Source organism: Myxocyprinus asiaticus, chromosome 17 (assembly GCF_019703515.2).
Source record: "Myxocyprinus asiaticus isolate MX2 ecotype Aquarium Trade chromosome 17, UBuf_Myxa_2, whole genome shotgun sequence".
Taxonomy (NCBI): Eukaryota; Metazoa; Chordata; class Actinopteri; order Cypriniformes; family Catostomidae; genus Myxocyprinus; species Myxocyprinus asiaticus.
The window spans coordinates 622,397-635,146 of record NC_059360.1 but is presented as its reverse complement, the minus strand read 5'-3'; positions in this window follow the sequence as shown (position 1 = coordinate 635,146).

The following is a 12,750-nucleotide window of genomic DNA, read 5'->3' as shown; positions in this document are numbered from 1 at the left end:
GTACTTCCTTCACCAGTTGAGGAAGTTCAACCTGCCACAGGCGCTGCTAATCCAATTCTACTTAGCAGTCATTGAGTCTGTCCTCTGCACTTCAAAAACTGTCTGGTTTGGTTAAGCTACGAAATCAGACATCAGAAGACTATAAAGGACAGTTCAGAATGCTGAGTGGATTATTGGTTGCCCCTTGCCCTCCCTTCAAGAAATGTACACTTCCAGAGTGAGGAAAAGGGCTGGTAAAATGACTCTGGACCCCACTCACCTGGACCCCACTCACCCAGCCCACTACCTTTTTGAACTGATGCCATCTGGCCGTGCACTGAGCACCAGTACCGTCATGCACAAGAACAGTTTTTCCCTCAGGCTATCCATCTCATGAACAGTTAAAACTAGACTATAATTACATTCAATACACAGCCTAGTCATTTATATTATTTAACATATCCTACCTCTTCTGCATTACATTTCCTTGCAGTGTATATAACAGATTTGTATTTGTACATACTATATGTATATTTTTGTGTTATTGTGTATTTCTATATATACTTATATTTCTATTCGCATTTTATTTTTATTCTTTTTTTTATTATTCTGTCTCTGTCTTGTTGTTGTATTGTTTGTGCACTGGAAGCTTCTGTCACCAAGAAAAATTCCTTGTATATGGAAGCATACTTGGCAATAAAGCTCTTTCTGATTTTGATTATATGATGTTTTACCCTGTGAATTTCATTGTTTTGTTTTTTTATGTACAATAATTTCAAATCAGATGATTGCAACACACTCCAAAAAAGTCGGGACAGTCGAGTGTTTACCACTGTGAAACATCACCATTTCTTCTAATAACACTTATTAAGCATTTAGGAACTGAAGACACAAGTTTGTTAAGTTTTAAAAGTGGAATTTTCACCCAGTCATCCATTATGCAGGTCTTCAGCTACACAATTGTTCAGGGTCTTCGTTGCCATATTGTGCGCTTCATAATGCACCACACATTCTCAATTGGAGATGGTCAGGACTGCAGGCAGGCCAATCTAGCACCCGCACTCTCTGCTTATTTGGCCAGTATGTATTTTGAAGTTTTCCTGCTGAAAATTCCAGGACATCCCTGGAAAAGATGGTGCTGGTTGACAGTATATGCTGCTCCAAATTTTTTACATATCTGTCTGCATTAATGGTGCCCTCACAGATGTGCGAGTTACCCATGCCATGGGCACTGACATACCCCTGGCCCATACAGACACTGGCTTTTGGACCTGACGTTGATAACAGCTTGGATGGCCCTTTTCCTCTTTGGCCCAGAGAACACGACGGCTGTGTTTTTCAAAAACTATTTGAAATGTGGACTCATCAGACCAAAAAACACGGTTCCACTATTCTATTTTCAATCTAAGATGAGACCGAGCCCAGAGAAGTCGGCAGCGCTTCTGGACAGTGTTGATGTAGGGCTTCTGCTTTGCATAGTAAAGTCTTAACTTGTATCTGTGGATGCAGTGGCGAATGGTGTTGACTAACAAAGGTTTACTAAAGTAATCCCAAGCCCATGTTCATGATATCCAGTGGTGTCTGAGGGATCCAAGATCACGCACATTCAGAAATGGTTTTCGTCTTGCCCTTTATGCACAGAGATTTGACCAGATTCCTTGAATCTTTTAACTATGTTGTGCACTGTAGAGGGTGAAATGCCCAAAATCCTTCCAATTTGTCTTTGGGGTACATTGTTCTCAAAGTGCTGGATTATTTGCTGAAGCATCTGTTGGCAAATTGACAAATCTTGAATTATCCTTGCTCTTGAAGGACTAGGCTGTTTTTGGAAGCTCCTTATATACTATGACATGATTGCCTAACCTGTTTAACATCTCCTGTTTCACATTGCCTAGTTATTTTAACTCGTCAAATTGTTATTAGTCTTAAATTGCCCGTCTCAACTTTTTTGGAGCATGTTGCGATCGACTGATTTGAAATTACTGTACATTAAAAAACAACAATAAAATTCACAAAACATCATATAATGTTCAGTTGTAGTGCTTTCAATATAGCAAAGGGTGAATATCATTTACAAATCACTCCTTTTTGTTTATTAGCATTTTTCATAATGTCCCAACTTTTTTGGAATTGGGGTTGTAAATGCATTCCTTTATTTTTGCACTGCATCACATTGAGAATGAATGTATTAATTCAAGAGCTGAAAAATGTTGCTTTCAGAGGCTTTATATGGAGTTATGATGAAAATAAGGTGCATTTCAAACTGTTCTGAGACCAGTGCAGACAGACAGCACACTGGAGGTTAAGTCATTCACTAAATAGGGAGCAAGGGAGCATCCTATAGCTCTCTATGCAGTTAAGTGCATTCACTCCTAAAATCTGATCAAAAGTTCAGTTTCAGGCTGCAGATGATGTTTGGATCACTCAACATGTTTGACAGACATGGGACAATAGTAATCATTACATAGATTCAGAATTGTATTATTCAAATTTTTATTTTAACATGATTGGTAGTGATTTGATGATGTTGGACATTACTTCTAATGAAGTTCCAAACATAAGTTTGGAAGGTGCTTGTTCATTTAGGCCTGCCAATCATATTTCAAGGATACATAAGCACCTGCTTCCCTCGCTTCAACGACGATTCTTCCGGCATCCCTCCACCTCCCTATCTCCACCTAAATATTACAATGTCTATACCAGTTATTTCAATTATCTTTCCGTTTCTCGATTAAGTCTGATAGTCCAGGGGGGTAATCTCAGAGCTCTAGCCCAGTCCCGCGCTCGAGCCCCTCCACTTCGGATGGCATGCCAAATACGTTTACCTTAATGCGCTGCAGGACTGTATGTACCTGCGAACTCGTGAAATCAGAATTATGTATTCATCTTTCTAGAAAATCAGCTATAATATCTATTAAGTTTCAAAAACATGAATGACCAACACTCCTGGGCACATAATAAACTATTTGATGAAAAAATGTTCTGTAGCTAAGTTATTTCACAACTTAGTCCCGCTGTCCACATATGAGGACATACATTTTTAGGAAAACTGTTTGCTCTGGAATTTTTATTTTTAATTATTTATTTTTTTTTTGCTTCTTTATTAGGTGCTACTAGTTACAAATAAAAAATGAAATGAAAAATGCACACAGAAGTCATATAGGGGTCTCAGGTGATTAAATATATTCAGTGTAATATTATTTTAGAAATACAATGTGCAACCCAAGTAATGTAATTTTAAAAGTCAGTATCTGTAACCTGATTACAAGAATTGAAAATGTAATCCTTTACACTACTTTTTTGACAAAAAAATTACAGTAATTACATTGCAATTATGTAACACTTATAATGATCTACACAAAACATTACTGTGAAAACATATCAGCAACTCAGATATTTACAGATAATCGATAGTTCCAAAAAAGCTACTATTGGCTTATATCGGTCAATGTCTACTCCGATTTGTGCTCAGCTCATCATTGTGAATGCGATAACTTCACGGATCCCATGGGAACAGAACCCTAATAAAAAAAAAATAAAAAAAATAATAATTACAATAAGTACATTGTAATTGTGTTACACCCGACACTTAGAAAACATTATTGTTAAAATACTATAAGCAGCTACCTGCATTGATTTATTTATTTTTTGTCGATAACCGATATATCGGTTAAGCCTATGTAAAACTAGTGGACCTCTACTTTGAATCGTGCTTATCATTGTTTATATGAACACAATTGTGGTACACACTGATAATGATCTACAAAACACTTTCTACTTCTTTAATTTGTCTCTTGTGATCTGTATCTGCATGCAGGCACTGTCACTTTGACAATTCACAGTGTTTCTACTTTTTAATCTTGTGTTGCCTTGTGTTCCTGTTGAAAACTCGTTCTTTCTTCCTGCATCTGAAAATAATAGGGGATTACAGCCTCCTCGCACTGCCACTGTAATCCAGGAGGAAGCAACGTTCTGTCTATTTATCAGCACAACAACACAGAAGCACAAAGTCTTTTTAGTGTCTGAACAAATACAGTGTAAGCAGCTTAATGTTAAAGCTTCATCATTGTTTGGGTTGGTTGTTTAGGTTAGTATTTTTATGTGGATATTTAATCCAGGAAAAGAAAATTTATTTGGATACTTAAAGGATTAATGAAGCATTTCTTCATATCATAAATGCATGAGGTGTGATACTGTATATTTTCCTTTTTAGTTTATTTCAGTGAAAGTGTTTGTCTCATTGATGCAGCTAAACTAAAGCTTTCACAGGAAATGTCTGCACGTGTGAACGCAGTTCGTATCATCAGTCTGAACTCAAATGCTGTGCAGTCAGCAGAGGTGAAAGCTCATGGTGTTTGTGTTGTAGTTCACAATGAGAGCTCCGCATGCCGCTTCTGTCTGCAGCTGATACGGGCGAGGACACGAGTGCTATCACAGACCGCTCTTATCTGCACTAATTCCTTTAAGGTTCCATAACAATAATTAACATTTTCTTCCTCTTCTGTGAAGTCCACAAAGAAACTGAAGAGAAGAAACTGAATTCAGGAAAGAGAAAGATTCCTGTTAAAAATGCTGCTTCATGTTGTTTTGATGATGTCATATCTCAGTCAAACCCTGTTGAGAGCGGCCCATGATGCTAATGGCTTTATTCTCTGATTCACTTTTCCTTGCAATGTGTGTGTGTATTTGTAGAGAGGAAAGAACCTGAACCAGAGAACATAACATTATATTACATTAGTACCTGCAAAGATTCTAAGTGCAGATCTGGAGTACTAATGCAATCTTATAATCAGTAAAAACATGTTCCTCACACTTTATACAGTACACTCCTTTTATAGCACATTCTATTATTCTGAGCTGCATTTGAAACATTTCTGATGAGAAGTTAAAAATAAAAGGTGTAAGCAAATAAAATAAAAAAAAGTTCTTTCAGCAGTTCCAGAAATAAAAATCCCATTAATTTTCTCTAGAGAATTTTTTAGTGATAATGTATAATTGTATAAACACAGACCAATCATGAGCTCTGAGCTTGTTGAGAGATGATGTATGTTCCCTATCTGTCACTCACTCGACGTTGTGTTGATGTAGTGACACTAGGGGTCACTCTTGGGAGCTCAAAACACCTCTGGTCTTTGATAAAAGGCCAATGAAAATTGGCGAGTGGTATTTGCATACCACTCCCCCGGACATACGGGTATAAAAGGAGCTGGTATGCAACCACTCATTCAGATTTTCTCTTCGGAGCCGAACGGTTGATGTTCACTGAGCTGAATTCCACGACTGTTCATTCACTTCTGCTGGATCTGATGGTGCATTTCAGTGGCTTCTCCCTCCTCTGCAGTGGTGCACTGCAGAGAACGCCCCTGGGCTCTTCGGCAGAAATAAAGAGTATATTTCTCTAAAAGAACGGCACACACGGAATGTCTTTTTAAAGACGCGTCTTTTTAAAGATGCCTTTCTGACTGTGTCTTATTCCTGCTTGCGGTCGTTATCTCTTGCCTTCTGATGGTCACGATCGCTGTCTTTCTTGTCTGGGCGCAACCCACGCGGAGACAGCATTCGTGGATGGATCATGTACTCATGCGAGAACATGACCATGGCAACGTTGCGGTCACGGCTTGCCTTCGTAAGAAAGCAAGCCACCCCAGCGGCTCCCCACCTCGATCCTTCAACCTACGGGTATGAGGCCAGCGCGACTAGAACTGGGGACAATTTGGGGACCCCAATGTGACCACCTCCACCGGGTATCCCCCCACGGATCTCCCATTCCCCAGCACGCTCGTCTGCCCCGATCGGGCTTCCGGATGAGTCCACCGGCTCGTCTCACGGCGAGTTCGACCTCTTGTTCAGAGCCCGCGAAGGTGATGAGCTCTCGAGCACAGCATTGGAGAGCGGGCTCGTCCAGTCGGACGCGGAAGCCTCAGCTGGGCTCCCCCCCTCGGGTATGGTTGCCCAGTCACAGCCTGACACGGAGATGACAGACATGCTTTCCCGGACAGCCATGAGCGTTGGGCTAGAGTGGAACCCTCCGCTCTCCCCTGAACCCTCGCGCTCGATGATTGTTTCCTGGGCTTGCGGCGCCGCTCACAGCCACGCCCCACCCCAGTTCCTTTCTTTCCAGAAGTGCACGAGGAGCTGACAAGGTCCTGATCTTTAAGCTCCCCCTCCCTCACTACCCTTGATGGTGGGGCGACCAGGGGCTATTCAGCGATCCCCCCGGTGGATAAGGCGCTCGCGGTGCACCTAAGCCCGCAGAGCGCCGCCACCTGGCGTGGGCATCCAAAGCTCCCGTCCAAAGCCTGTAGGTTTACGTCGTCCCTGACGGCCAAAGCCTAAAGTGCCGCTGGACAAGCCACCTCCGCCCTGCATGCCATGGCTCTCCTGCAAGTCCATCAAGCCAAGGCGCTAAAGGAACTGCATGAGGGCAGTTCCACCCCGGGATTGATGCAGGAGCTGCGTTCGGCGACCGACCTCGCTCTCCAGGCGACGAATGTCACAGCGCGGTCTCTCGGGCTGGCGATGTCCACCTTGGTGGTCCAGGAGCGCCATCTTTGGCTCAACCTGGTCGAGATAGGAGAGGCCGATAAGGCACGGTTCCTTGGTGCCCCCATTTCGCCTGTTCGGCGACACCATCGAGGACTTTGCCCAGCAGTTCTCAGCGGTGAAGCAGCAGAAGGAGGCTATCCGGCACATCCTGCTCCAGCGCGGCTCAAGATCCCGCACCCCGCCTGCTCGTCACCAAGGGCGTCTCCCTGCGGTGACTGCACCGGCTCTGCCGCAGCCCGCCCCTGCAGCCCGGCCCCGGCGTGGAGCCCACCGCAGGAAGTAGATGCCACCCGTCTCACGGCCAAGAACCCGAGAAAGGCTTCGAAGCGCCCCTGAGATGGGTGACCCAGGGACGTCGAAACCCACTGCTCTGGAGCTGGTAAGCAGACCACTCCATCCCCCGGTGGAGGGCCGGGAGGAGAATCTTTTGTTACCTTTTCATTTCATTTCATTTCATTTAAAGTGGCTGCGGTACCCAAGAGTTCAGCAAGAGCAGTTTCCTGGGTCACATACCCAGTGTGCACGGCCGTCATCACGACCACCGTCCACCATTCCATTTTTGGCAGGTTTGGTGCTCCTGCATGCCCAGCTGTGGCACAAATCCGCCCCCGATGTGACAGTCTCCAGGGGTCAGGAGGACAGGCCTCTTCCTCCCCCGTCCCAGGCTGTTCCGGGGGTGGTCACAAGGAGCCAGGTAAGTGCTTCGATGTCCCTGAACTCAGCACGGCTACGACACGGCGTGGCACATCAGGCTCTGCCCCACCCGCCGGTACGTCCGTTGAGATTGTCCCCTTGGTCACCCTCACCCAGAGCTTGGACGCATGGCTTGCGCTTTCCAACCCGTCGCGATGGCTGGTCCGGACCGTCCGACTCGGCTACGCGATTCAGTTCACCAGGTGTCCGCCCAGGTTCAGCGGCATCCACTTCACCTCGGTGAAGGGCAAGAACGCCGCTACCTTGCGCGCGGAGTTCGCTACCTTCCTACGGAAGGGTGCGATAGAGCCTGTCCCTCCAGCCGAGATGAAGAAGGGGTTTTACAGCCCCTACTTCATTGTACCGAAGAAAGGCGGTGGGTTGCAGCCAATCTTGGACCTGCGAGTACTGAACCAGGCTTTACACAGACTCCCATTCAAGATGCTGATGCAAAAACGCATTCTGGTGAGTGTCCGGCATCAAGATTGGTTTGAGGCGGTAGACCTGAAGGACACGTACATCCACGTCTTGATTCTACCTCGACACAGTCCCTTCCTGCGGTTTGCATTCGAGGGTCGGGTGTATCAGCACAAGGTCCTCCCTTTCGGCCTGTCCTTGTCCCCTCACGTCTTCACGAAGGTCGCAGAGGCAGCCCTTGCCCCATTAAGGGAAGTGGGTATTCGCATCCTCAACTATCTGACGATTGGCTAACCCTAGCTCACTCTCGGGATGTGTTGTGTGCACACAGGGACCCGGTGCTATCGCACCTCAGCCGACTAGGGCTTCGGGTCAACTGGGAAAACAGCAAGCTCCTCCCGGTTCAGAGCATCTCTTTTCTCAGCTTGGAGTTGGACTCGGTCTCGTTGATGGCGCGCCACATGAACGAGCGCGCACAGTCGGTGCTGACCTGTTTGAAGGTGTTCAGACAGAAGACAGCAGACAGAGGTTCCACTGAAACTGTTTCAGAGGCTCCTGGGGCATATGGCATCCTCAGCATGTGTTAGTTCGGACAGACAACACGGCAACGGTAGCATATATCAACCGTCAAGGCGGTCTACGCTCCCGTTGTATGTCACAACTCGCCCGCCGTCTCCTCCTCTGGAGTCAGCAGCACCTCAAGTCACTGCGAGCCACTCACATCCCCTGCGACCTCAACACTGCAGCGGACGTGCTGTAACGGCAGGTTACCCTCAGGGGAGAGTGGAGACTCCACCCTCAGGTGGTCCAGCTGATTTGGAGTCAATTCGGGCAGGCACAGGTAGACCTCTTCGCTTCCCAAGAATCCTCCCACTGCCCGCTCTGGTACGCCATGACCGAGGCACCTCTCGGTATAGACGTGCTGACACATAGCTGGCCCCCTGGACTTCGCAAATTTGCGTTTCCCCCAGTGAGCCTACTTGCACAGACTCTGTGCAAGGTCAGGGAGGATGAGGAGCAGGTCGTCCTGGTAGCACCCTACTGGCCCACGCAGACATGGTTCTCGGACCTCACGCTCCTCGTGAAGGACCTTCTTTCTCGGGGATGGGGCACCATCTGGCACCCTCGATCAGACCTCTGGAATCTCCATGTCTGGCCCCTGGATGCGACACGGAAGACTTAAACGGCCTACCACCCGCGGTGGTAGACACGATCACTTGGTCTAGGGCCCCCTCTACGAGGCACCTGTATGCCTTGAAGTGGCATCTGTTCGCTAAGTGGTGTTCTTCCCGATGCGAAGACCCCCAGAGATGTGCAGTCGGATTGGTGCTTTCCTTTCTGCAGGAGAGGTTGGAAGGGTGGCTGTCCCCCTCCACCTTGAAGGTGTATGTGGCCGCTATAGCAGCACACCTCGACACAGTGGACGGTAAGTCCTTAGGGAAGCACGACCTGATCATCAGGTTCCTGAGAGGCACCAGGAGGTTGAATCCCTTCAGACCGTGCCTCGTTCCCTCATGGGACCTCTCTGTAGTTCTTCAGGGTCTATGGAGAGCCCCTTTTGAGCCCCTGCAGTCAGCTGAGCTTAAGGCACTCTCTTTGAAGTCTGCCCTCCTGACTGCACTCACTTCCATCAAGAGGGTAGGAGACCTGCAAGCGTTCTCTGTCAGCGAATCGTGCCTGGAGTTTGGTCCAGGCTACTCTCACGTGATCCTGAGACCCCGACCGGGTTATGTGCCCAAGGTTCCCACGACCCCTTTTAGGGACCAGTTGGTGAACCTGCAAGCACTGCCCCAGGAGGAGGCAGACCCAGCCCTGACATTGCTGTGTCCTGTGCACGCTTTACGCATCTATTTGGATTGCACACAGAGATTTAGAGTCTCTGAGCAGCTCTTTGTCTGCTTTGGTGGACAGCGGAAAGGAAGTGCTGTCTCTAAGCAGAGGATTTCCCACTGGCTCATTGACGCCATAACAATGGCATATCACGCCCAGGACGTGCCGCCCCCGGCAGGGCTATGAGCCCATTCTACCAGGAGTGTAGCGGCCTCCTGGGCCTTGACCAGTGGCACCTCTCTAACAGACATTTGCAGAGCACCGGGCTGGGCAACACCCAACACTTTTGCGAGGTTCTACATTCTCCGGGTGGAACCGGTTTCGTCCCGTGTAGTGGCAGGCTCAAGCAGGTAAGTCCGGGACAGCTGGCCGGGTGTATCACTTCCGCATAGCGCCTTTCACCTCCCCTGAGCTGAAGACGTGCGCTGTTGACTCCCAGTAGTGTTCACAAACTGTGTTCCCTGGATGATTTCCTCCGAGCCCTGTGGCAGATGAGTTCACGGAGAAACTCGCTGCTGGCTCAGTACATGTGCTAACTAAGCCCAATACTGGGGCAGGTGCTCCGCATGTGTTGGTTCCCCATAGGTAACCCCATGCGATGTATATCTTCCGCTAATTCATTTCCCTGTTGGTAAACTGCGTCTTTCTTGGGCAGAGGCCCCTCTGCCCCAGTCACCGTGCTTATAGAAACTCTTCTCCTGTAGGGCAGGACCTACGATGGGACTTCTCCACATGACATACTCCCGACAAAGCTTGACAAGACCATGTGACGTATTTCCACTCAAAATAGTTTGTGTAGATACAATTCAGAGGGATTTTCAATTTATTAAAAAAAAAAAAAAAACATGTTTTTTGTTTAATTCTCTGTGAAAAACTACATTACCCATAATCCTAAAGAGAGATCCACCAATCAAAGAAGTTGTTGTTACTATGGAACAATTTGCCCTCGAGCAGAGTCATAAATATTGTAATTGAGTTTCAAGCACTTGAATGACCCAGCGAAGTTGTATTTACAAATGAGAAATTTCGAATTCTAGATGATACCTGAGTTGCCAAGTTTTGACGTTGGAAGGGGCATGTCGACATGAAAGAAAAACTTATTTAAAAATGTATTTTAATTTCAATGATTAATTTTAATAATATTAATATGTTATATATTATAGTCAACTAATGACTTACCCTTCGTGGTTTGTTTTAAGAAATTAATTAACAATTTGTTGTATAACATGCATTAATATAGGTCAAATAGGTCATATAAAAATGATGCAGGTGTGTTCAGTTTTGTTATTTACTGGTACATTTCTCTCTTCAACATATCCAGAGACATTCACTCATTACCCTTATGAAAATCGAGAGTTCATGGCAAACTTGCAGAAAATTCGCCACTGATAATTTTCACATGCGAATGAGCTTTGCGGCAAATTGTCCATTGTTGCCAAAGGTTTGACGGAGGTTCACCACTGAGGACAAACTTCTGGCAAACATTTGTGGTGAATCACATGCTCATTTGCATGTGAAAATAACAAGTGGCAAATTTGCTGCGAATTTGTGTTATGTTTGCGGCAAGTTTAGATTTTTTGTAAGGGTGTTCATAACAAAGCCGAATAAAAAAAGTATACTATATTATATTATATCTAGTATATTCAAAATGTACTAAATAACAACAACTCTCTTACAAATACATAGTGTTATTTTTTCCACTTTGTTTCACCTTTTCAAGAACCTTTTGTTTTACTCAGTGACTAACAAATGATTGCTGTTGGATTTTATGTTTACTAATGTTAAGTGAAAGGAGCGTTAAGTGGTGCTAAATACAATTAAAAATTAATTATTAGATTTAACAAAACATAAAAGTAATCCTAAAATAATCCTAAAGTAATCATATTATATTACCTAAAATGTGTAACCTTAACCTTAACGTTATTATGTGGCTCCAGGGCATTTTAATTGGCCCACATCCGAACTGTAATTTTTTTTAATTGCTTTGAGACGCTGAGCTCTCGCAAAGAAATCAATGTAGATGTAATAATATCTGTAATTGTGTGGCACGCTCAAGGGATGCCACACAAGCCCTGAATCAATGCAGGAAAGTGTGAGGGGGAATTCTCTCTTCTCTCTCTGTAATGACAGCGACACGTCAACTGAGACGAAACCTTTACAATATCTGTTGTCTAAGAGCAGCTTAATTGAGCTGAATTCAGTTAGTTGAGTACTAAAGACTGGAAAACCTGCAGTTCACGAATCATCCAGCTTTGATTAAAAAAAACAAAAAAAAAACAAAGTCTTGTTGTGTTTTTATGTCTGGTTGATCATTGGTTAACAGATCTGAATATTTGAGCTGTAAAGTTACTAATGACACAGCTGGAGTGACTGTCAGGATGTAACCATCACTTTGTGAAAGCAGGTTCCTATGGTGACCTTTGTAGTGTGTCGTCCGGAGGTCCCAAGAGACACGAGTCAGGAGTCAGGGGTAAAAGTTCACAGGTATTAGCCTCTCTGGGTCAACATGATCTTTGACTAATTACCTCATTACACCTCGTGCCAATACTCTGTGCCCAGGCGGCGTGACTCATGTGTGTTGTGAGAAACCTTTAAGTGACCCGCGGATAAAACGCCCAGCTTAAGTGTCCAACGCTTCAGCTTGACTTTGGTTCACATGTTTGTAGAGGTCATCGCAAGGGTTTATATATAGAGAGTGATATAACTTTCATCATCACATCTACATGGAGAGTTTACAAAAACTGACAAATGTGTAATTAACATAAAATACTGTACTTCTGGAATGTTGACATGTCCTGCGATGTGACTGCGGAAATTATTTCAAACAGCATTTTACTAATTATTTTTTAATAAATGCAGCTTTTATGAGCTTATATTAACTGAGAGGCTACAGTACACACAATATTTATATTTTTAAAAATTAATTTGTCGCATAGCAGGACCACCCTTACAAAAATTCTGACAAACTTGCCACAAATTTTCCACTCATTTCCCAAATGTTTGCCAGAAATTTGCAGCTCCTCACCGGTAGTGCTGAACCCGCAGCAAACATTTGGCGACAATGAAGAGATGCCAAAAAGCTCATTTGCATGTGAAAATAATGATTGCCGAATTTGCGGCAAATTTACAGCAAGTTTTTTGTAAGGCCATTTAAAATGAACTAATGAATATTGTTAAAAATAGTGAAAAACGTGGTTGTGACCAGTTACAGCACCTAAAATATAGCACTAACAACAAACCGCAGATTAGCAAATATACATCATGCACATTGTTTGGCTGTTCACT